The 27,325-nt window shown below is 32.9% G+C and overlaps 1 protein-coding gene and 1 long non-coding RNA gene across 2 annotated transcripts in view; both read left to right on the forward strand.

Annotated features, from left to right (window-relative positions):
- The first annotated feature begins 4,402 nt into the window (after positions 1-4,402).
- Positions 4,403-27,325, forward strand: part of LOC127851558 (NF-kappa-B inhibitor cactus-like) — a 29,181-nt gene continuing 6,258 nt past the window's right edge. Inside the window, exon 1 of the transcript XR_008035822.1 lies at positions 4,403-4,591. The gene's annotated coding sequence lies outside the window, so the exon portion shown is untranslated. The remainder of the gene's footprint in view (positions 4,592-27,325) is intronic.
- Positions 22,874-26,892, forward strand: LOC127851566 (uncharacterized). Its single transcript, XR_008035823.1, has 2 exons — positions 22,874-23,058; positions 23,264-26,892. It is a non-coding gene; the product is annotated as an uncharacterized LOC127851566 (long non-coding RNA).

Here is a 27,325-nt window from a genome sequence, read left to right on the forward strand (position 1 = left end):
ATTTGCATGGTTTGGCCAAAAGTTTCAGTTGCAAAACATCTTGTTGTACTATTTCTACTGGTATTTGTGGTTTTAATGGTCATTGAAATTGCTTAATATTTATTTATTCTATCGGCTTGGCCATATATGATTGTGGTGCGCGTTGTATGGTCTCGTTAATATCAATGTCGTCTGAAGTGGTAGCTTCTGATTGCGTCATCAACATCGCCAGTGAGTGTGTAGATACTTTTCCGTTCTGGGACGAAATGTCGTCGTTAAAGATATCGACCTCAGTTTTGATCATACCAGCGTTACAATTGTTAATTGCGCGTAGTGTCGAGTCGTTCGTTGAACTGAAGCACCTCGTCATACTAACATGTAATGTTATACTTATACATCTGATTGAGCAGAGTTTTCAAATTTATCCTAAGAACACCACTGCAATATGTTATGCAGTTGGTCGTTTCGTTTGTATACCAGTTATCATATTCCCTATCATGTAGGCTGAATTACAATTGTTAGCTGTTTAATAAGCTTTGATAATAATGTAGTAAATGTGCGGATCATACAACAAGGAACCATTAAAAACATAATAAAGACTTATAATATATGTATATGTAAAGTCCATGTTTACCAGATTTTAATCAAACGGGTGTAAATTACTTATACTTAACGAATATGTGTAAATGATAAGCGCACCTAGTATATTATTATGTACATCAGTATCGTAAGTATGGCGTTTCAGTTTCTATGTCTGTAATCTTACATGTATAGGTAAAATAATACATTCAAGGGCATTCATTGGAAACTATTAAATGGTCTTTACAAAATGCTATTTTTAAAAACAATTTGTTCAGTTTGTATTGAATGAAATTCCGATTCGATGTAGTGGAATGGGTTTGTAACTGCAATTATTTGCATATACGACCGCAAGTTTTCTGATAATATGGAATTTGATTTCGATTTATGTTCTTCCAACACAATCACCATCATACCATCGTTCTATTTTAGGCTGAAACTATCTTGATTATGTAACTATATACGTTGAAATGCTGGAGACGGTGGTCATGTGGACGCATTCTTGGACGCCATCTTGGACTTCTAAAAAAACGAACATACCAGCCCGGCATCATTCATTATAGTAGTATTTCCCATAACTAAAATATTAAAAATTCACTAATGAACTTATGTAATCTTTCTGTAATAATCCTTTTTGGAAACAATTTAACTCATTTGTACTATTTAACTCGTACTATTTCATGTGTCTAAAGAAAAAGAAACAACACGTACAGAGAATATATTTGTTTTGGGCCTTAAACAACCTTGTTTCGTCTTGTTCATGCATTGCATGATGATGATCTGACTGTTACAACTATTCGATGATATCTATGTTAAGCATCTTTTAATTTCTATTCAATATAATAAATGATTCTATTATTTAAATGCGTATGTACACTAAATGACGAATTAATTATAGTTCTGCAGCGAGTTTGAAATTCTGAGTTCTTTAAAATCGATGTCAACACTCGGAACGTTTGCATTGACCGTTCCAAGGCGCTGACTCTTCTCATGTTTGTGCGTTTGTTTTGTGCTTGTGCGTCTTGTCATTTGCAGTCGTATGTTTTATTCTTACTCTGGACATTAACATTATTTAAAAAAAATAAAGGACTGAAATGTGTAATAAAGTTTGTCGCTCGTGTAGCTACCGCTGAAATTAACATGTATGTGTCTCAAATAAAATTGCGAAAGGTATTAAAGTATTCAAACTTATGGCATTTCTTAATCGGTAGTGACCCGCTGGACATCTATGAGTATCAAACCATGCAAAAAATACACCTCCGTTAAGTATGCAGACATATGTTCCGAAAATTTAGAGAAAATATTAGCTGTTGTGTCAGTGAAAGAACGCAGTGAAATTCTGCAAAGCGAAGTTAGACAACTCATTTACAAATAAAAGTCAACTACCTACGCGTTAGACTTCATTTCAATGGTACACCTTAAAGGCAATGTTTGATACTGGCTATAATTTCGGAATTATTAATCGATCCATGGAGACAGATCTATTTGCAAACGAATAGAAAAGTGCGATAATTAAATCATTGCTAGAGAAATCGGAAGTGTCTCTACAACTACGAAACTTTTTACCGGTCTAAAATCCATCATTTTAATCAAAACATTCTTGGAAAGATTGCAATGAGGCCAATCAAAGATGACATTGAAAGGAACAACGTACTGGTATCATATCCAATTTCTTATTGCAAAGTTCGTGGGTTTGAGACAGGTATTTAATAGTTATTTTTTCACCTCTTCCATTGCAAAATGAATACAGTTTAAACTCGGAAGCACGTACACAGTTGAGTGTTAACATTTACGTTTTATGTCAATTCAAAGTGTGAGTGAAGACAAGTCGTCGGTAGTGCAGCGATCATTTTCAAAACAGCATTTGAAGTTATTTTTTAATAATTTTAAATAAAGATGCCTTTCTTTTTCACAAGCAGTCACTCACTTAAAACAAATAGTAAGGTCTGTGCTTTTTGTATGGTTTAACTTACGCTAAATCATAAAAAGTGTATCTTGTGTAGGATAAGAGTTGTGAAGTATGAAATATAATGTTACACGGTAATACAATCATATGCAAAATCCGAAGTCATTAAGCAGGGAGTTTATTCCTTCCTTTGTTCATATTTTGCTAAAACACTGTGACTTTGCTACCACCATGTTGTGGACATTAAACTACTTACGTTAAGAAAAAATGACAAATCAACATTTATTTCTGAAAAGTAAATTCTGAGCTAGTGGAACTCCTTATAAGATACAGAACAAATATTAAATAATTATAAAATGATCAAAGTATAACTTTGCACACGATTAGTTATCACTACATCCCCTTTTACACTAAACCTATTCGTTTTCAAACAAGGCATGTACACAGATAAGACGGAAAAGACGACCCTTGTAAACATCCCCCAAATTCGATCGAAAATTAGCACTATAATGTTGCTCTTAAATTAACAACATTTCATAAGCAAATAGTTCTCTGCTGTACACAAGAAGAATAGTTTCGAACAATGCACACATCATGAAATCTAAACATAAGACACACATGCCTTTGCATATTTATTTTGATCCAAATTGATATGTTATCGCAGGTCTGGCTTCCCACAATTTCGCTCAACCAAAATTAACATACGACGTGATACCTTGAACACAGTCCAAATGAAGCAAATCAGTAACTTGTGGCCTTAATATTTTTTTAAACTATTTACAAATGATTTATACCAAACTGACAAGCGCAAAAGATTTTTATTTTGATTCACGATTTTTATTTTATTTGAAGTTCATTGATAATCTGAATCGAAAGTACCAATGATTCAGAACACTATTAACGACTGTATGATGTTTTAATCTTGTAATGAAACAGTAAAATAACTAAAATGACGCGCATTAAGAACCTAAATAATGTAGAGTATAAATACGAGCGCATTCATATAACCCATAATTAATACAATAATACAAATACAATACTCTGCAAGTATAAGTACTGAACAAATTGTAAATACAATATGAATTGCATTTTTTGGAAATTGTATGCGCTACAATATTTTCCTTAAATGTAAAGTGTTATAAACAAGAAATATTTCGTCCTTAATTTGAAAGTTAAGTATTAATTTATACATTTAAAAAACTGAAAAATCCAGCATTTTGATTTGTTATATATATATATATATATATATATATATATTATATTATTTATTTATTTATTTATTTATATATATATATAGATATATATATATATATTTCAAATAGTGCAAAATATTTGAATTTGATGCATTCTTAAAGGATTTGTATTTTGCTTCACAGTACAAACTTTATAAAAATAACAATTGAAAGAAATATTTATCCGTTCGAACATTCTAAACGTGACCGTCGGAAATATAAATTACAGATGAATACAAATAACTATGTAAAATAAGTTTGTATATGGGGATACTACACGTTTTCGAGGGTATGATCATCTGTGGGCGCTCGAAAAATCCGTTCTTGCCCGAGAGCGCAGAACGAGGGAAGGAACGGATTTTCAAGCATACAGCAGAAACGTTGAAGGTACATCAACACTTACATTTACAGCATTAGTTTTTCGAAAGTGTTGAGAAAATAACCTTAACTTCATTGACGTTGCCAATAAAGTAAAGCTGTTGTCAAGAGAGTGCAGATGGTATAATTTGAAAAGTGGATTGAAATATACTTTGCCTTTATCCGTACATGCATGAGGAAACTGGTGCTTATTCAGTTCCCCATTTATGCTCGGAAAGTCGTCGAAGGCTGTAGTTATTAACTAAGTTAATGGAAGTAACTGCGCGTGGACCAGTTTATGGATATGAAAAACACATAACAGGGCTTGAACGGCACGTGAATCGCCTTGTCAATATACGATTTCTCCCGTTCAAGCCCTCCTTTTGCCAAGTTTCTTCACCCTGCCAGAGGGCACTATAGATAGAGTTTATGCAATACTAAAAATAGAACCACGTCAAGTAAGTACACAATATAAAAATTGAATGTGAAAACAATCTCATCAGAGGAACAGTTAAATAAGGATTGGAAACTTCACTTCGTAAGTACATACTATCTATATTAAATTACTTATAATACTAAGAGGCAGATATTCCGAATATTAAAAGTAACACAGAATAAACATGATGCCTTAATTAGCTCTTGAAGTTATCAACGTTAGTATTGTTCATTGTTGTAATAATCTGGACTATTCTATCATGTTAAAGACTGTCAAAAAGGCATATTCATTAAGGTATGGTAAACACATATCGATTTTCGCGGCGGCCCTGATATAATCAAAATTGCATAATCTTACTGATATGGTGTCTCTATATTAAGGTTTAAATTGGGATTCCAGAGAACTGAGGTCATAATACGGTCAAGTGAAGCTTATATGTAACTTATTGTATCTCATTTTATTAAATTCCTGTTCAAACATTCTCTTAATAATTAGGTTACACGTCTTTGGTGACAAAATAAATAACTATCATCCTAGGTCACGCTGCAAAGCAGCATGCGCATATATACATCATTTGACGATTTTGCAAACGAGGTCATAAAGACAAATATTAAAAAGTTAGAAGAAAAGTGTTATACTATTTTAACCATGGGCCTTTGTCAACGAAAAAAAGACTACCTATTTGATTTCATTTTAAAATTTTAGATAAATATGTGTATGTTTCTAAATAAAAGAATTAACCAGTCACTATTTGACGTAAAGTAAAATGTACAAACTAGACACCAATGTAAGCAGGTTGAGTCCAATGAAATATCGAATGACACACACATTGTAATAATTAAACCAATGGTGTCCTTGCTGTTCGATTCTTCGATCTAAGGACGCGTGTGTAATGTTCCCCGTGTCCTTTACAAAGGTGGACATTTAAAGAAAAAGGAAGTGATTTTAAATTGTCCGATGAATTACAAATATTCACTCTGCGCCAATTATATTTTAACTATAAGTTTATTTGAGTAAATACTTATGTGTGTGCATTTTACCTTTGGTTCAGCGCTACATATGCTACGACACGTTTGACTCATATTGTGAACACGCTTTGACAACTTATTGTAGCATGAAGTCGACAGGCAATCTGAATAATGACCCGATAAGTCATTTGAAACGAACATTTAACACGTGTCTTAAATGCGCTGTACCTCTGTTCATCATTATCCGACGAACATTGTATTAAACTATGATGATAAATATTCAGGTAACCGTTTGAATCGCATGCTGTATTTCTATGTGACATTGACCGTTTATTCAAGAGACACATCATTATTAAATGCATAGTGAAGGATGAAGCTTAAGTCCACAAACTTGCTGTAGGGGCACTGGTATTATGCAAAAGGCGGCGACTGACATTGGTTTCTAACCCAGTATAAAAGTTTGATACTTTGCAGCTTGCAATAGGCGGGCAATTATCCATCTTCTTTATTCGTGACAAAATATGCTAAATAAATGAAAACAAACTAATGTCGTATAATAATTATTTTTGTAATTGTCTGCCACTTCACTTTGATAAAATATTCTAGCCATTTCTTACTTAAGGTCTAAATCATAGAAAGTAAGTGGGTGTGTGATAAAAAACAAATGGTGACAGTGGTATGGATGTTGATTGATGTATTGACGATTTTGTTGTGTTATAAAAGGAGATATTATTCTATATTTGACTGTGCGATGTTCTGTTGCTAATACGCAATCACGTCATCATGTTCTTGCATCGAATACGATTAATTTTTGCTGATGTGTGGCTGTGGATAAATAAAATATTTATGCACTTGAAAACGGACCGGGTAAGGTTTACAAATGTAATGAATGTATCTTAAATCAGAATTTAAGATAATTGGCATTACATACAAAACTATTGTGAACCATTGTACACATTTAACTTATTCGAGGCTATGTTTATTTGCTGCTCTTACTTGTTAATTTCACACCTACGTGCAATGCGATTTCATTACGATTCATTGTGTTCTTCATTCAAATCGGTTCCAATGTAATTATATTCTGAGAACAGCGACGACGTTTTCTATTCGAGAACGTCATTTCCGATGTAATTACAACTCATTGAAGCTTCCGTTGCAAGATCATAAGGAAAATCACATTAGAGCATGATGTCATTGACTTTTGTCAAATTCCAACATTCTGAAACATTACAACAGTTATACAGCATTACATCACTCAAAAGCGCACCAAAATCACACATAAAGCACACTTAAACATAACTGATACTGGGATGACCTCATTGGAAAAGGCGATGCAAAACATTTGGAGTTTTAAAAAGTGTTAAGCGCCACAAAATTTACACTTGTGACTTATTAGTTATTCAGAAACAATTACGCTAAGTATTAATTACATGTAATATGATAATTTCACAATTGAAATTCATTAACATTGAATACATTACGTCTATGCTGTTGACAACAAGGAAATAAAACTATAAAGGGCTAATCAAAATAGATGTACTCTACTTGTCAACGTATTGTTACAGTGCAAGTACAATTGTTATTTATCTCTATGTAAACAATTCGATGTATACCAATATTATGAAATAACGTCCGTTAAATATACATCCAAGTATGATTATATTAACGTGTGAGTAACTGACATAATTTATGATTATTATTATTATTAGAACACAATATAAGGATAATACACGTTTTCGATGGCATGGTCATCTGAGGGCGCTCGAAAATCCGTTCGGATTTTGACAGCGACCGTAGTTTATCATGTCCGAGACAATGTAAATTTTCGCTATTATTGCATAAACAAATCACACATACCGAAATAAATTATAATAACATTGAAAACCATATGTCTTGTTAATTCGACATCGACAAAATAATTCGATTATTTCATATGAAGTCATACATTTCAATATTGTGTTTTACATATGCCTCGCTCGGTCATCATCAGAAATGACGAGGCTTTACCTTCGGTTAGGCAGTTTTTGATATCAAATGTGTTTAAACAGTGGATCAATGCAAATTTAAAGTGCCGCCGTGCAAAGTGAGAAATAAGGAATTATTTTGGAATTAACTTGTTGTGACGTATTAATATATCGTCAGAATAAGTCTGACTCATTGTTTTCATAAAGTAAATATTTCGTTGAGTAAATAACATTAACTTCATTGACGTTGCCAATAAAATAAAGCTGTTGTCAAGATACTGCAAATGGTATAATTTGAAAAGTGGATTGAAATATTCATGACCTTTATCCCTGCATGCATGAGGAAACTGGTGCTTATTCAGTTCCCCATTTATGTTTGAAAAGTCGTCGCAGTGGACCAGTTTATGGATATGAAAAACACATAACAGGGCTTGAACGGCACGTGAATCGCCTTGTTAATACACGATTTCTCCCGTTCTAGCCCTCCTTTTTGCCAAGTTTCTGCACCCCGCCAGGGGTCATTATGGATAGAATGTATGCAATAATACTATGTTAAGGTGACATTATAAGAGAAAAGTGAGCTGTACAATGCGATAGATTTACTTAAATTTATGTTTTTCGTGAAAGACGTAGTTATATTATTCTTATCCAAATTACTTGAGCATTGATATTCACTCAGTTATAATGTATGTTTACACTTGGAGACTATAATGAATACATTTTACATCAGCTTAGCAGGACTTCGCGCAAGTAGAAAACTGTTTAAACAAATAGTACACTTTGGCAAGTTCTTTCTATCAGAAAACATACCTTATTATTTCTTAAATGAATTAAGCTTTGCATGTTGTTTAAAAAAAGAATGATGACGGGGACCCTTACGTTAAAAATATTGACTATTTGGTTTCATCAAAATTATACGTTATATGCATTGCAATTAGTACAGAGAACTCACCGTTCATTTTAAAAATAAATATTTTATTATGAAAAGTGATACAATAACAAATGATGCGATGAAGTCGTTCGTTGATAGCACATACAAAGTATATGCTGGTATTACAAATTAAGATTCGAAACGGTGAAGTGCCTAAAGCACTTTTTTACTCAGTAGGTCCGGTTCGAATCCCGGTCGGTCATCCTAGCCTTTTTCATTTCAAGATATCATATTATGCTGTTTTTATTTACTACTTATTGAAGATATGTACATCACCCAAGCACACACTAAACGGATGTAGTATTACACATAGCAGATAATGAAACGTCAAAAACGTTATCAGGTGAGTAATGCTTGTTTCATATCCACATCTGTAATAACAGGAGACTATCTTTGCACTGAAAATCAGTGGCGTCGCACTGAAGTGCGGCGTCTAGTATGTAATACGTTTTTTTTTGCTTATGGGAGGAGAAGTTAGTTTACGGATCAATGTATATATTTTTGTTTTAAGAATATCTTGCATAGTTGTGATTTTTTGTGTAAATTGTGCCTATTACATTTACTACAACATGTATTGCCAATAATGCAAAGCTAATTCTTTTAATGAATAACTGATCACAGGGACTTGGTAATAATAAAAGATCACAGGGACTGGGCAAATACGCGAACCGGTGACACTTTCTGGTTTTGTATAAAAACAAAACATAATCAAAATATATTTATTTTGTGGTTTTTCTAACAATAGCGCAGACTTTTGCTGTTCGAGTTTTGGTTAATATTTTCTTCAATTTTACAAGACGACAGCGATTACACGCTTCATTGCTTTATTGATAACCGTTACACTACAGTCACTTATTAAGGCAGTAGGTGCCTACTGAGATCGGGAATAGTCGGTCGATATCGCCGTATTCGGAAAGCGTTTCGGCTATAAGCGATATCTACGGTAAAGTCCGGAAATTATACTAAATACACGAAATAAATTTGTATTTGTTTTATTCAAGAGTTAAATTTGCTTATCTCTTTAAGATTTAATAACTATACAATACAAATATAAGTTAAATTAATTCGTTTCATAAAATATTTGTGTTCATGACGTCACGGTTGTTGACATTTTCTTAACAAAATGAAAGTGCGAAATAAAAGCGAGCGATTTGCAAAATCGAAAAAAGAAGCAAACACCGATTGATAACGTTGTGTTCGATAACATTAATTCATTAACCGAGCTCTGCCATAGAGAATTGTGTGAAAATGACTCACGTAAAAGCTATTCGCATTTGCTAAATAGCGTGAAAAGAGTAAGCAGAAGTGGGTGGGGGATGGAAGAAGATTGATTGACTCGTTGAGCTGAAGGTTTTGCTAAACAAATTACAGTATGGTCCGTTTTGTAATCCGTGTCCCATTCCTTTGACAATATATAACATTGTTGGCGAAATACAAAATGGCCTCAGTGGTTATTTGTACGTTTTTTGTGAAAACCCTGACTGTAGAGAAGTCAACCGTGTTGCTTGTGGAAAGCAACACCATCTCAAGATCAGGGGAATGCCATGCTTTGACGTAAATACCAATCTTGGAACAGGTATGCATGTCTTCATTTTCAAACCTGCCATTTCTATCAATGTTTAATCATTGTACAATTGCCATTGATCTTTCGACTTCTTACACATTTTCAGACCCCTTAAAATTATAAGTGTCATTCCCAGTGAGTATTTGTTTATCGTGTAATATATAAGGAAACATTCTGGTGTCCATCATATTCAGTTTTCAAATTTAGTTTCGCATTTTTGTTGTTAAATCCAATTGATTGCTCATTCATGTTATTTAATAATATAATGATGATACGAATGGATTCTATGAAAATACACTGTGACGTCATTATGAAGTAACTACGGCCTTATTTCGTTTTCATGTTCTTATCATTTTCAATTCTCTTTTCAGCAATGGAAGTCAGTTTGGGCAGGCTGGTGAAGGTAAATACCTTCTTAACCACTCTAAACATAACGCTTATTGCAAATAGAAATCTTAAGAAGATGGATGCTCGTGCTGGGGAGGCCATCAAGAAAATCTCAACTAAGTCGGATGCTCGTGCTGGGGAGGCCATCAAGAAAATCTCAACTAAGTCGTATAACAAGGCTGCCATTGATGCTTATGAGAAAGAAATGGAGTAAGTGTAAAAAATAACTTTTAATACACTGTTATTGACTATTCTGGTGCCAAATTTTAGTATTTTTTCTCAATAACTGTCTTCTTATTTCCTATTCCAGATGAACATGAAACATATTAATAATAATTGTTTTATTAAAGGCACTGTGTTCATAGTTTGGTAAAATTACATTTTTTTACAAGATTTTTGGTTAGAACCCCAGGGCAGGAACATTATTAAAAATATTTGTGATTGTTATTATACATATTAAAAGCTATTCTAAATATTACAATTTTTAAAAATAAATTCATTACTTTTAGTAATAAATCTTATGAAGGAGCATAGTTATATTAAAATTCTGAGCTATTCATATAAATGGTGAATTCTTTTCACAAGCGATAATTTGAGTTCAACGACTTGTCAATATGTAATGTGCTTGTTGCGCTTAAAGGGGAATTATAAAATTCATGAAATAAGCATTGTGTGAATTTAAATTTGTATTTCAGTTCGAGGTACAGTAATGCCTGATATTACTCAGATTGCTGCTGTGCATTTGAAGACGGGTTTTAAGTTCTCGACATATGTGAAGACAACAGTGCCAATTTATTCCGAAGCTCAGAAAGTGACTGGCATCTCTGTTGATGATTATGGCATAATGCGTGTAGATGGTGGAATTGTTGATAGTGTAACAATTTAAACTTCTCTACATGATTGTATGATGTGGCTTGCAAAGTTTCCCAGAGCCGTTTTTGTTGCTCATAATGGTTTGATTTTCCGGTTTTGGTAAGTGCATTGCTGAACACACACTGTTTTGAAACGTTTTGTAATTGTGTAAGCAGTTTTGTTGACTCTGCCGGTTTCCAAAAATCGTATCCTGGACTGTCAAACAAACAGGAAGATCTAGTGAACGTGTTCCCCAGGCAACCTGCAACGCCCACAGTGCTCCTGATGATGTTGAAGCACTGGGATCTTTGCTTAAAACATGTAAAATTACTGACAATATGGCCCACATCTTTACTCTTACTGCAATCAATAATTCAGTTGTTTAAGTCACGAAAAGCCTTAAAGGCAAAGAACATTAGATTGTAAGACGTGCTGTTTCATAGAGGAACTCCAAAGCGACCAACATTGCGGGATATGGACTGGCCTTTTGCCATTTGACAGCCATATTTTCTAGTTCCGGAGAGGATGACGTAAGGGATACTTTCATTGCTAAAAACAATGAAGGACTACCAAAAGTCACAAACGCAAAAAAATATTTTATCTGAAGTGGTCCCTGCAATCGGTCAGTTTTTCAGTGACGAAAAGTGACGGAAGGAGATAATACGGCTTTCAAATGACACGCGGCCAGTCAGAATCACGCAATGGCTTTATACTGATAATAAATTATGTACATCTAGTTGTCATTAATCTGGCTGTTTTATTAAAATATAAGTTGTATATTATTGTGCTACATTTTTAAAGAAACATGATAACTTATACATCTTTATTCTACGTAATTTTTATTGGGACAACTTTGACATTTTGTGGTGAACTGCGCCTCTATTCATATGTTGACTTTTGACTTTAGGTGACCTTAAGATTGTATTATTTATGTATTATTATATCAATATTAATTCAAAGTTAGCTAAATTTCTTCACATGTCATGGTTCATAACTGAAGCTTTAAATAAGAAACTAGAAAACCCCCAAAAAGAAGTGATATACAAATTTATACTTAAATTCGTTGCGTGAAAATGAATTGGGGTAGGCATACTCAAAGTAAACTTTCTTGAGATAGGAACGGTAAAACTTCCTAAAAATTTTTACGTGTGTAGTAAATATGTTGTGTTAAACAAAAATATGTACAATATATGCATTTTATCACACTACAAGTGACATAAAACGTAATGAAAGTCTCTTGTCACTGAACCATTTGTTGTCGTTTTTGCCATTTTATCCAGATAAGTGCATATATCATTGGAAATCAAAGGCACAATTGGCTTTCAATGACACTTTTTTCATTCGGTATCTACTAACAGAATCCAGTCGAGTACGTTTATAAGGTTAATTGTCAAAATATATGTATATCCCATTACAAAAAACTATATATTTTGGATATAGGGTAAATCCATAGAAAACGCCTAACCGAGTCAAGGGGTAGGTGTATTCAACCAAGTATAAAAAGTTAACCGGCTGGTAAAACGTTTTAAAATTTTGCAATTAGTTGTGATATACAATTTACTATGTGGAAATCATAACAAAGTGTGTTAATATCTTAGTTAGAAAGTGATTTTTCAAGCGGTTCCGTAGTGTAGTGGTACACGCTCGCTTCACATGTGAGAGGTCCAAGGTTCGAGCCCCACTACAATCAACTTATTTTATTTGTGTTCTATGTTAACTTTTTGTTTTGATGTAAAGATTTTAGTTTAAATAAATATGCTGTTTTATTGTAACCATTTTTTTGTTTTATTATTCCCATGAAATATATGTGTGAGAGGGTGAGGGTGTTCGTAACACATTAAAACCTTCTTTGTTACACTATCCTAGTAACCACCCATATACTAATAAATGCCGCTATAGAGCGCGAAGCGCGACACGCATTATTAATTGTAATAATGAGTCTTGATAAAGGAAGCAGCCCCTTATCAATGAGGAGCACCATCACAGCACCCCAGTCTCATTACTATCAAGTACTCCTACAGGTTTTTTTTAAGAACCACATATAGAAGGCCGCAGGCCTGACCCGTATCTTGCCTGTGGTATGGACCCTTTGGTATGGACCTTAAACCCCGCTCACTATCCAGCGTTTAAACTTCCGGGTTTACATTTAAACCGACTATTAATAGCGTATTAATATCTTAGATAGAAGATGATTTTTCAAGCGGTTCCGTAGTGGTGTGGTTACACGCTCGCTTCACATGTGAGAGGCCCAAGGTTCGAGCCCCAGTAGAATCAAATTATTTTATTTGTGTTCTATGTTAACTTTTTGTTTTGATGTAGACATTTTAGTTTAAATAAATATGCTGTTTTAGTGTAACCATTTTTTGTTTTTATAATGCCAATGAAATATATGTGTGAGAGAGTGGGGGCGGTCGTAAACACATTAAAACTTGTACAGTGTTTTCATATCAATAAGTACTCAACCCCTATCGTAAATGAGCAACGTAAGAATACGTTCAGAATCATCTCCCCTTGAAGTTGAGAAAAATATGAAATTACGCTTACAAGATGAAGCCGATTTTTCAAAACCTACACAGTTCTGTTCCATTAATGAAAACTGCACACGGATGCCAGTAAAAAAACGAAACCAATGTAAATAAAATGAACTATAAAATATAGACTTACAGTAACTGTATATTGGTTATCATTTTCTGTTAATACGCCTGCGTATAAAAATCAAATATAGAGACATCAAGCGACTTTAACAAAATATTTCTTAATTGTTGATACATTATGTAAACTAGAAGTGTTGTTGACATCATATAGTTGCTGGCTTGATCGTGAGATGGTTCGCCATCTAATATTATTTATGTCATATTATCAAAGGAAGTAACATATAAATAAGCTTTACATCATCTTAAACGTTTATAAGCATTCCTTGCGCAAAGTGACTTGACAGATAATATCACTGTGGCTTTGCATATCATCTACTGGTTCTGTTACCACTGTTTTATATATTTTGGTTTCCTAAATAATCCGGCTGCTGTTCTACCTTCCTCCTGGGTGAATGATTGGTCTGGTATCTGTCACTACTCCAACGTCTATAAACAAGAATGGTTCTAATCTTTTGTGAAAAGCTCTATTTTAGATATGAGCCGTGAGTTTAAGTCAACGTTTGTGTACGAACATTATTTCGATTTATTACCTTAATCATTAAGACACTACGTCACAAAGCTTCTAACTTCGAGTCTGTCACTCAGAATTTAAACAGGACAATATGCTGGTCAAAATATGCCACGACACAAACGTTTTTGCATTTGCTGTAACGAATAAGATGTTGAGGATGAGTTTCATTTTGTTTGTAAAGGTCCTTAATACGCTTATATTAGAATAACTACTTAAAGAAATGATTTAACATAAGAGCATCTTTTTATAAATTTTATCAATCACTGAATAAAGTTGAACTTATTAAATTAGCCAAATTTGTAGAGGCTCTGATTTAAGAAATACTTCTAAATGTTGTTACTTAACTTCAAATATAAATCCTCCATATAAAACACGTATTATATCTAGCCTTTTCGTAACCGTACACGATTCTGCTTCTGTTAATGTTATTTCCATGTTTATCTCTGTGACAGTATTGTATGTGAAATATTTAGTGTTATGACGATGTATACTGCAAAAGTCTAAATAAATATTTGTCTTTGTGTTGATAGACATAAACCCTGCTTGCCAAACACTATACAGTGTAGTATTGTTCACACTGGTTGTAATTCGCGTAGCATATTGCATCCCAATAACACATGAGCTGTCCAATTTCTACATGAGCTGTAACGTGGTATTCCTATTACAAGGAATATGTTAGGTTTAGCTACAGTGGAAAACGATTGATCCAATATATGAAATTTTGCTGCCGTTAAACATTGAACGATACGTTGAATTCCTCCCTAGAATGGATATCTTGTTTCGGATCAATTATGTTTTAAAACACTTGAGTGGTGATCAACTATCAATTAACGCTGTGATGTCTTGTCCGTTTATTCTTATTTGATCTAAATTGTCATTTTCTTTGAAATACCTTCTGTTGTGTGTTGTTTGGAGTTAGGGTTTGTACTGATTCTTCTGCTCTTTGAACAAATCGATCCGCGGTTACATCGATCATTGTGTTAGCGGTCTCCACTTCGGCCTCTGAACTTAAAGTTGTTATTGTGTTGGTATCCCCTGTATGACCGACCTCTATTGTAATTTCTAGATGCATCTATCCTGTCTGTATCATTTATAGATGTATTTCTTTGTTCTGTATTCATAGTTATGTAGCTTTCGTCTATCAACGAATTGAATTTCGCTTCCATCATCTTTATCTGCTCTTCAAGGTCATTCAACAGTTTCGTGTGGTCTTCAATGTGGTGAACAATTATTTTTTGGGGGTATTTCATTACACACGACTAGTTCATGTGCATCTTTTAATATCTGTTTTCTCAATTCTTCAAACGTTATGTCCCAGTCATAAAACATTCCCGTTGCATTCTTGAGTTCCGTGTTCCTTATGTATTTCCAGAAGCGTATTCGTAGCATTTGTTAACTTCTGTTTGTTTGTATCTTATCTCTAATTAGAGCCTTTTGTACCAAACTCTTCTAGGCGCATTCCCCATACAGAAATGTCTTCCTCTTACTCTTGGTTAGCTTTGCAATACTCGATCTTGATATATTCTACCCTTATAATATCTCCGTAATAGCTTTTTGATGTCTCTAATATTTCAACTATTGAGGGTGTAGGTTTTAGGGTTGCTTATATTTTCCGGGGGTTTTCACCCATTGCATCTCAAATAGCTTTTCACAATATTTCTGATTTGTATATGTTTGAGCCAAGCATGCTTTCTATTTTCCATTCTAAAAAAAATTCTTGGTTCAGTAAATTTTGGTACATTTGGTATTATTATTTAAGCTTGTTTGTTGTCGTTGATCTTACTGTCCTGTGGTTTATTTCGACCTTTACCATAATCTAGTAAGTCTTCATCCAGTTAGCTTAAAACGCATTGCTTTTCCAATAGACTCTGTTCTAATTCACATTTCTGTTGTTTTAGTGCACTTCATATGCGTTCATCTTCAAGTTATTTCCTTTTTTTGCAGCCATTTCTTTTTGTTTTGTTTATCTTAAAAGTTCCTTTATCATAATCTTTCTGAGTGCGTCCTTCTCCTTCAGTTTCATGAAGTCAATTTGCTCCTGCATAGTGTTCAGTTCCAGTTTATAGTCAATGTCACTCTTAATGCATTTGTTTATCAACTGGTTGCAATGTGTTATGTTTATCTCTCTCCATTAGTATTTATTCGTAACCATTTTAATTCTGTGTCTACCGTGCCATTGCTTACGGCTGAAAACTAATTAAAATATGTACAATCATTCACTTCCTTAAGCATTGGCCTTATACTGTCGACATACCCGTATTCATCAGTTGTAATAAGTGATCGATCTGCGTATGTCATTTCGGCGTAACTGTTATTTTCTCTGAATAGTCTGGATATTCAAATAGATTTTAATATGCCCACATGCTCTTTTCAACTCATCGTCCTCAAATTCTATGTCAATCACAGTCTTCTTCAGTCTTTGACTTTCAATGTCAAAAGACCTGCTTTGTTTTCTCAGAAGCTCATCCCCAACTGTTGTTCTCTGTGAACAAATCTATGTTGTTAATCCAATTCTTGTCTTGCTTGTCTCATTTTCTCACTAAGCTCATTTCTATGCCGTTGTGATTCTTGAGTTTGTAATATTTCTAAGCCTCTGTCCGTTTGTTTTATTTGTTTTAATCTGCTTTTCATTTGTTCTCTCTTGTATTTGTCATTCTTTCTGAAAAATATCTGCCTTAAGCGTTTCTCTCCGTCGTAGCCTCTGTTCTCTTTCAGTCAAGCGTAAATGATCCATCTTTGGGATGAGCTCTTTACTTTTAACAAGGACTTTTCATTTATATATATATTTTTTGTGTATCTATTTAATTTTTTCTGTCATATATCATTATGTATCAACACTTTAAGTTAAGTTAATTTTAAATGGAAATAACTAATATAATTTCAAAATTTAATCAAATTAAAGTTCATTTAGTAGTTTTGCATATGGCATTAACATTACAAGTTAACTAAATTCAATTAAAAAAAAACACACAAAACTTTACTATCATTTACAATGCTTTAATTCAATTTCTGTACTGATTTTAATAATATCACATTTATTCGAATCGACGATTTAATTGAATTACTTTATTTTATTATATTAAGTTAATTTAGTTTAAATACATTTACTAGATAGATGTTTTAATTTAATACAAATGTATTATTGCAATGTATTTTATTTAAAGTTCCTATCTTTTAAAGTTGTAATAAATTAAACATAATGTATTATTGTATTTTATAAAGAAATATGAATAATTAGATTCCTTATGAAGACAAAAATGCACTGACTTTCTCATCTATTCAGTTGTTGTTGTTTTCGAATCTTACAGAGCCTTTTTGTTTGCCTTTACTACTTTCCGCTTTGAAAGATTTTAAAAAAGAAACAAGTATTGCTAGTTTTTGTTACCCACATAAAAGAAATTTTTTTGTAATCCCGAAACGCCCTGTACTATCAGTTGTCAATGTTTTAACTGTTGTATGCAATAAACAGAGTCCGATTAATATTCTACGCACAAGCTTATTATCAGTGCGCATTCCGTCTATTAAATTTTAGTTCCTTTGGATTTTATTATTCTTTACGCACATCTTACACTGTCCAATATTGTATTGGTAACACAGTCTACTATAACGGTGAACGAACATCCGCGATCTTCACAATGTTTCCCGATATTTTGAACAATAAACCGGGCTAATAATCATTGAAACGGCATATTCTATTGAAATCAAAGATAGTATTTGTTTAATATTTTTAAGAAGTAATTTGCTATGTAAACGAACAATTTCTTCGTATTTGCATCATTGTAAAATGATTAAAATGTTTGAAAACATATTTTTATTTGAAATATATTTATCTTCAAAATAGCATTCTGTTTCACTTTGTAAGACCTATGGTACAACTACTGAACCTTGCCGATTGTATATACGGACAAGTGAATGCAAATTTAGTGAATGATGAGTCGTTAGTGTTCATGCAGGGACACTTAATCTCTTAATATTAGTAAAGTGGCATTAGAGTCTTTGATTAGTAATTATGTGTACACAATATAAATAATAGTAAACTTGTATATACACAATGTTCCTTATATTAATTTTAAATGTTATTCTTAATTATTTCATAAACATGCACGAGTGTACATTAGTAATGAATCACTAAATTATTAAGTGAATCAAAACTTCTTAAGCACTCAAATTGCAATAATTAACCTTGCGTGGTATTCTATTCAACGGCAAAATTACAGGATCCTCTTGAAAAGTACACTTGTACGTGGCAATAAGGAATTGTCTATTGAGCTCATTTGATTTTAAGCATTCTAAATGATAACGATAATGAAACACACACCCTGGTGCAATATGTGTGAACATGGACAGTTTTCTAATAATGACCATGAAGCGAAAACACGTTGGGCGCCATTTCTCGCCGGCCAGTTCAGCCCTTTGTGGGATAAGCAACATGCTTGTTGGTTTCGTTGTCGATATTTTTTGCAAACTAAGATGATAATGTTATAATCTGCAACAATTCATAAATTTTAAGTTAACATTATAAACAAACTTACAACATAAAATGGTGAAAAGAGATAAGCCGTTATAAATTACAAATAATAATAATAATAATAATGAAAGTTGTCACTTATTAATTGAGTTAACCTGCAGATATACATTTATTTGAACATTAGCAAACAGTACATGCACACATAAAAAAAAGACTACAAATGCTTATCATGTTTAAGATGACACTTTGTAAACATTTAGCTCGCACAAATGTGATCCAAAATTACCCTATCGACATATGCTGAAATTAACATCGTTTCATATGCACATATTTTTCATGTGTACACAAGAAGCATAGTTTCTAAATATTAACATCATGAACTATAAAATAAAAAAACACAAAAAAGAAACTACCTTTTTATTTAAATGCACGTTGGCAGTTTAATGCTTCTGGTTTCCCAGAATATCGAGGATAGCGACATCAATATAACATGTGATAAGTGTAAACAGTAAAAACGAAACAAATCAGTAACGGTAAGTCTTAATAATTTGTCAAACTATTTACACATGAATGACGCAAAAAGGAGATTTTAACTTAAATTCTCAATAATAGTTTAAGGTGAAAGTGTCTGATTCGAAGGAACTAGTATTTCGAAAAACTTTCAACGGCTATTTTGAACCTTGTGATGAAACAGTGAAATAATCTTAAAGACGCATTTTTCGAGCTGAAAGAATTTACTATGAATACCAACAAAACCATATAATTTATATATTATCATATAATACAATTTCTGCAAATAAAATTAATGAATCCATTTAAATACAACATGACTTGCATTTTTGAAAATTGTGTGCGATACAATGTTTGTTTTAAATGTTTAGTGTCATAAATAGAAAATATTTCTTCCTTTATTTGAAGATAAGTATCCATTTACACATATACAAATACCCTGCATTTTTATGTAATGTTTGAATATTAAATACTGTTAGTTTATTTAATTTCGTTCTTCGTTCTTTAATGACTTGTATTTTTTTCACAAAACAGTCTTTACGAAAATTAAAATTGTAGAAGTATATATCCATTCCAACCTTCTAAAAATAACTAAAAGGTGTATTAAATCGTTAAGAAAATGTTAAATAAATGTGTATAAAAATAGAACCACGTCTGGTTTGTACGCAAAATAAAAGTTCAATGTGAAAACATCTTATTAGAGGAACAGCTTAACACAGATTGCAAACTACCCTTCGTAAGTACATTTTTATATTAAATCAATTATAATTCTCAGAGGAAGGCATTCCGGATTTTTTTTATATTTAAAGTAATATAGAATTTTACTACATGGTGCCTTTATTAGCTCTTCAGGTTATCAACATTTGTTTTGCTCATTGATGTAATAATATGGACTATCCTATCAGGTAAAAGGCTATAAAAAGTTAAAATCACGGTATGGTTATGAAATGTCGCATGCCGCGGCCCTGATATGATATATATTGGATAATCTTTCTCATATGGTGTCTCTATATTAGGGTTTAATTGGGATTCCAGAGAACTGCGGTCGAAATACGGTCAAGTGGATTTGATATATAACTTATTGTATCTCATTTTATTAACTTCCTGTACAACTATTCTCTGAATAATTGTGTTACACGTCTCCGGTGACAAAATAATCGACCTCTTTCGAGGTTACGCTGCAAAGCATCTTATATGTGCATTGTATGAATTATCTGACGATTTCGCATACGAGTTCATACAGACGAATATTAAAAAGTTAAAATAATGTGTTGTTGTTATTTTAACAATTGGTCTGTTTTAACGATTTTTTAAGGTCATACAACAGTTTTAGATAAATAATTGTATGTAACTCAATAAAAGCAAGTTACAAGTCATAGCTTGATGTCGACTAACACAACTACTTAGCAAAAGTTATAAACTAGATGCCAGTTGTCTACAGTTGAGTCAGATCTAACATCTGGTATAACAGAAGACTTACTATAAACTGAAAATCATTACAAGTGGTATCACCGCTTTAATACGATCAATGCACAGCAATTAGGTCTAAGCCGGTTTGTAGGGATGAGTCGAACCTAAGAATACAATAAATATGCCCGAAAGTCGGTTTTGATTTTAGTGATCCTGTCCATGCGAGATTTAAAAGCTTGCATGTGTATAAATTACTATTATTTGGCCGCATTTAAAATACTACGATTTGGCATACGTATACACAAAGCAATAGATAAAACAAGAGATTTGTTTGTCAGAAACACAATGCCCCTATTGCGCCGCTTTGAAATAATATTTCAATATATCATTTGGCAGGTTTAGAAATAATCTCCCTTTTAAAGCTTATTACATCCCTTGGATCGTATTTTTTGAATTTTGACCTTGAAGGATGACCTTGACCTTGACCTTTTACCACTCAAAATGTGCAGCTTCATGAGATTCACATGCATGCCAAATATCAAGTTGCTATCTTCAATATAGCAAAAGTTAAGGCCAATGATACAGTTTTCGGACGGACGGACGGACGGACGGACGGACTGATGGACAGTTCAACTGCTATATGCCACCCTACCGGGGGCATAAAAATCAGATACAGTATATGATGTGGGTTTTTTAATCGCCGCTTCAATACATGCACATGAACTAGACTGACGGTGACGGTATTTTGGTTATTAGTTTTTAGTTTATTACGCATACATAATTATACAAATCGAATATACAGAAATACAGCGGCTTTTACCAAATCTTGCTTAATTGTTGATACATTATGTAAAATAGAGTGTTACTTGAGACATTTTGTTGAAAGGATATAGTTGTTGGCTTGGTCGTAAAATGTCTCGCCATTTCAACAGTATTTATGTCATATTATCAGGGGAAAATAACATCATAATGGTAAACGTTGTATAAGTATTCCCTGCGCAAACATACTGACAAAATACCTACTAAGATCAGATGCAGGTGTTGTTTTTGTTTTTTTTTTTTGCTTATACATTTTCATTAGTTTGGTCTGCCACATATTCAGCGACGAACATTCTTATCTTCGTAATTCAGACCAGAGCACATGTAGACAGCTAAGCCGTACTCGTTACGATTGTTTGTTAGACTGTTAAACGTAGTTTTGGGTTTTCGAGGTTCGCATTAAGTACGTCGTAAATCTTTATCAAACAATCCATACATTATCGAGTTGAAGTATGCTCATTCATTTTATGACCTTGCAAATGTGCTTAAGACTTCAGCAATACAAAGTGTATTATTTATAGAAAAGCAAAACCTATGTTTAACGCAATATAACCATTTTGTGTTACATGTTGCACTTGAATATCACAAAAGACAAGAAACGACATGACCGCAGTGAAAGGATAATCATATGAACGAGTGGAGCTTATGGCGATTAGACGATTTATATTATATTCTTAACATGGCCCTTATGAATATTCTTTTAATATTCAATGCCGATAATGTACGTATATGATGCATTTCATGCATATTGTTTCCGTATATTGAAGACACCAGCATAATTATCCAAGTTTGCGCATGTGTAGATACTATGATTCGCATGCGTTAGATGAAGATGGTCGCAGTAGTGTGGGCTCGATAACAAATTAATTATTTTTGCTTTTTTTAACTGTATTAGGACCAGTTTAAACACACTTTCTTAGTTTGTGTGTCGGTTGTGAAACCCACTAACGAAGGATATAAATCGAATTGCAACGCAATAGATATGGTTTTCACAAAATTATGATTTTCTCGTATCTCCTTTGTATATTTGTGTCTTTGTTACTGACCATTGTTATCAATAACCAATACGTGTTCACGAATATACGTGACTGTCAATGTGTAATCGATGTGTTTACCTGTTTATAACTGATCATAAACACAACAACTATTATCAGATTACATTTACATGGCCGCCTTAGTATGTCATATAATGTCTGCCAACAAACAGTGTGCAAACAATAATTGCAAGTACAAAAGCGGACCAAGTGCAAAACTCTAAGTGCAAGCTTTCAATCGACCTTGATCAGTTGGCCAATCTTAACACTGAAATACTTGGCTTGCAATCAAATAACTTGTCACTCTCTAACGAACGTTAAACCTCAAATCATGTTCAATGAGAGATAATTTATTTCAACGGTTTCAACGGTAGATGTAGTACGGTAGCATAGATGTAACGAGATACAAAAAGCTCGTTTGCGAGATTGACTACGTCGTGCTTCCTACGCCCGGAGCAAATCATGCGGCCGCGATAAAATGTTCGGATATATTCGCGGTAAATACACATGTAATATATATTGTCATACAAAAATTAACAACGATCATGTTCTATCTCATTAAATCCATGTTCACCTTTGATATTTAGCGTTGACATTTTTGCTATTGCTATAAGGAACACTGGTTTTTATGGGTTAAAATTATTTTACGAAATATTTTACGAAATATTCGTTTAATTAGAGTGTTTATGGGCCTTTTAACAGAAAATGGTGGACAATCCTCGTGCCTCTAATCAGTGATCAGTTCCCACGGGCGATTCAAGCGCGACGAAAAATCGTCATTCCATACCTGGCACAGGGCTCAATCTGAAGACAAACGTGCATAATTGGTGTACGATAAACTCCATATTGATGATGCAACATTAAGACCCAGTTCCCGAATCACCGTCTGGACGCTCCGAGACCAAGAATCATAATGCAAGTAGGCAAACCAGTAACAGAGCGTCTCGCCGACAACAAGTCCCGAGCTAGGATCAGCAACGAAAACCGCTAAAATTTCTTGTTTGGAACGTTCAAGGATTATGTTCTAAACTATATGACCCTGATTTTTCCCACAACATCAATGACGTTCACTTTGTTTTTCTCTGTAAAACAGGGCATTCCTATGGTGGTTATAAAACAATTGAGGGTTTTGAACACTTTGTTTATTTCAATGTAACTTTCTAAACGAGAATAGTGACTTATTGGAAAATTCTAATTTGAACCATTATGAAAACTTGCCCGCCGATGATGTATATTACAATTCGCAAATCGCATGATGTTTTTACAAACCGTTTTATGGTTCGATTTTTAACTTTATGCAAAGAATGCTGTGTATAACCTTAAGAATTAATCTTATTATATTAGTGTGACTTTGCCAATTAAATAAGTGTTTAGTTGACATTGAATTATGCACTTCTGTTAAATCATCATTATGGTAAATGGGTTGAGAATAGTAAAGTATTATAACTAGGGGTCATCCAAGTCAAAAGCCAATGCACATGTGAAGTATCAAGCCAATATATCGATTCGTCGACGAGTAATCGATCGGAAATGACTGTCACACTTATTGTGACAGTAACCTTGACCGTTGTCCTAGTGACTCTAATTTCAATAGCGGTAAACTACTGTCAAAGACAAATGCACATTTGAAGTATCAAGCCAATCGGTCGATTCGTTAACGAGTTATTGATTGGAAACGATTTTAGCACTTATTGTGACAGTGACCTTGACCTTTGACCGAATGACGTAATTTTTAATAGGAGTCATATTATGACCCAGGCCAAAACACATGGGAAGGATCAGCCAATTGATAAATTCGTTGACGTGTTATTGAGCGGAAACGATTTGCACACTTATTGTGACCGTGACCTAAACCTTTGACCCCGATATATTGTGGGGTAATCTACTGTCCTAGGCTTCAAGTAGCAAGCCAATCGGTCATTCCGTTGACAAGTTATTGATCAGAAGCATTCATACTTATTGTGACAGTGACTTTGACCTAGTGACCCTAGTTTCAAGATGGGGTCATCTACCGTCCATGGCCAAGTATCAAGTTAATCGGTCAATTCGTTTGCGAGTTATTGATTGAAAACGAACTGGTCTAATGACAGACAGATCGACCGAAAGATCGACCGACCGACATACAGCAAAACAATATATCCCCTATTCAACGAGAGGGCATACATATGAACCTACCAATTGGAATACATCGAGAGGTAATCATGCTACCTTATTCAACATATTAGAAAACGAATCTTACAACTTTGACCTACTGCACCGTCGTTGGCTTACGGTTTATTTGATTTGGATTCGTGCATTAACAACCTGTGGTCTCTTCTCTATCAAATATCATTTCGGGTCCACGGGAAACGACGCTGTAGTGCGAGTTCAAATACACATGTAATAAAATCGAAAAAATGATACAAAAGTATATAATGTTTTTAGAAGTTAAGCGGTCATGCTATGTTTGTAAGTGAAAAGCTAAATACACTTACAATGTCATAGAGCAACATCGAGTTAAATTCGATTCTTGAAAATTGTGTAAAGATATAAAGAAGTGTAAAGGCGGTAATACAAATCATAATGATATAAATGTAAATAATTTCTTAAATCACTTTAATTAATGTCACGAAATTAAAGCGCGGATTTGGACGGTAACGTTGCGAACTTTGTCATTAATTGTAATGAATTTATTGCTTCATATCTGTTTAATATCTTTAATTATTAATTCGAAAACACCGTATATCCGGTGTCTTGGACTAAATGCTCATTTGCCACATTATTCAAAAAGGTGATAAATCGAAATCGGCCATTATAGAGGGATAATTCTTGTTAATAGTCAACTAAAATTTTCTTTAACACTGCAAATTCATCTTATAAGCGATGCGAGGATTACTCTGTTATTAATGAATGTCAATTAGGTTTTATAAATAATCGTAGCAAGTCTTATTGTATATTCATTTTGCATAGTATCATTTAGAAGGATTTAGCAAATAATTTCAAACTAGCTTGTGCCTTTGTAGACGATACTGCAATCATGATCTCCTTTGGATTAACATACATCAGCTGCAAAATGCTTAATATGCTGAACTCCATGTATGAAAATGAAAAATCTTGCATACAACGTACAAGTAAAACGTCATATTCAGAATTGTTTGATGAATCTTTAAGGGTTAAACATGGTGAACGATTGTCACCACTTAAGTGTATTCTGTTTATCAACGATATTGGTGAACATTTGAAAAGAACGAGTCCTAAACTATTGGTGTATTATTATGCAGTCACATAATACTTTGATAAATAAACTTTTGATTATAATTGTTTTAATTTTTACAACAAAATATTTTGGCCAAATGCTGTCAAAACAACACTTGATTCACTTGGTTTTAATAATTTGTGGTTGCGCCAGAATAACGAAATTAGTTGCATTTATATGCTATTACAAAGAGTCCTAGACGTTTACAATCAAACTCGGTTTGAATGTTCACGGTCTCAAAGTAAGCTTTCATATGATATCACATTTAAAAGGATTTTTTAAACATGCTTCAATTAAATTGATATTGAAAAGGATTGAGTAGATTTCGATTGTGTTCGCATCACTTAGAAATAGAAAGAAGCAAATTTAATAATATTAACGTCACTGATCAAAAGTATAAAGTGTGTACTACTGGAATGATGAAATCTGAATTTTATTTTATATGTATGTGTGAAATTAATAAAGATCTGAGATCCAAATACAAAATAATGCTGTCATTAAATACCTTGAATTATTAAAAAAAATATATTGCATCAAAGGCTGTAAAACTCATCCATAAAGTATCGATTTATCTATTTTGCAATGTTAAAGCGACAAGAAGTCATTGATTCTTGTGTTGATTCCTAGTTGTTTAAAATTATTTCGCATAATATACCATAGTTTTTTATATTATTTCTTGTATATTTTGCTGTTTTTGTTTGATTATATTTGTGTCATCTATTAACAATAGTTGTATTCTATGACCTACTTTCTTACACTTATTGTATAATAATTCTAATTGCATACAGCATTTTTGATATAGCCAAACTTCATCTCAATGCGTATATGCATTTATAATATGATTACATGTTGCCCAAAGAATGTTTTGCTTATTATGCAAATAAATAAATAAACTGTTCATAAAAAATTATATATATATGAAGTTCCCATTGGGTACATCTTTGTACCAAGGATGTTAATTTGTATTATCTGTTTTGGTTAAATCATATTTAGGTGTATATTATTGGGTTACTGTAAATTTGAACTTTGTTGCGCTTTTAACTGCATTTATGTTGAGGACACACGCGACGCAATTTAAAATTAAATTATATACGTTGTTGTAGTCTACATTTTCGTATGTTCGGTTGGTTGTATTTTTTAATTTACCGTATGTGGCATTACACACTGTTGGTGATTCTTATATTGTATTTGCGATTATACTTTTCAATGATTGATACAATACGCGTTTATATAAAACAGTACTTAAAATTCATATTCATACGTCTTTACGATAGAACAATGTAAATAACTAATTGGACATACTCAAGGAAACCTTTTGAACCATTATGATGTCATGTTGTGCTTACACACATACAAAATGTCGTTTAATTGTATTATAAAGAAACGTCTTTAGTGAAATTAGATAATCAATTCGCTTTTAGCGGTCGTAATTTATTTCACAATGTTCAAATTAGGATTAATTATATATATATATATATATATATATATATATATATATATATATATATATATATATATATATGCAGAGT

The sequence above is a fragment of the Dreissena polymorpha genome, chromosome 11 (assembly GCF_020536995.1).
Source record: "Dreissena polymorpha isolate Duluth1 chromosome 11, UMN_Dpol_1.0, whole genome shotgun sequence".
NCBI classification, from domain to species: Eukaryota; Metazoa; Mollusca; class Bivalvia; order Myida; family Dreissenidae; genus Dreissena; species Dreissena polymorpha.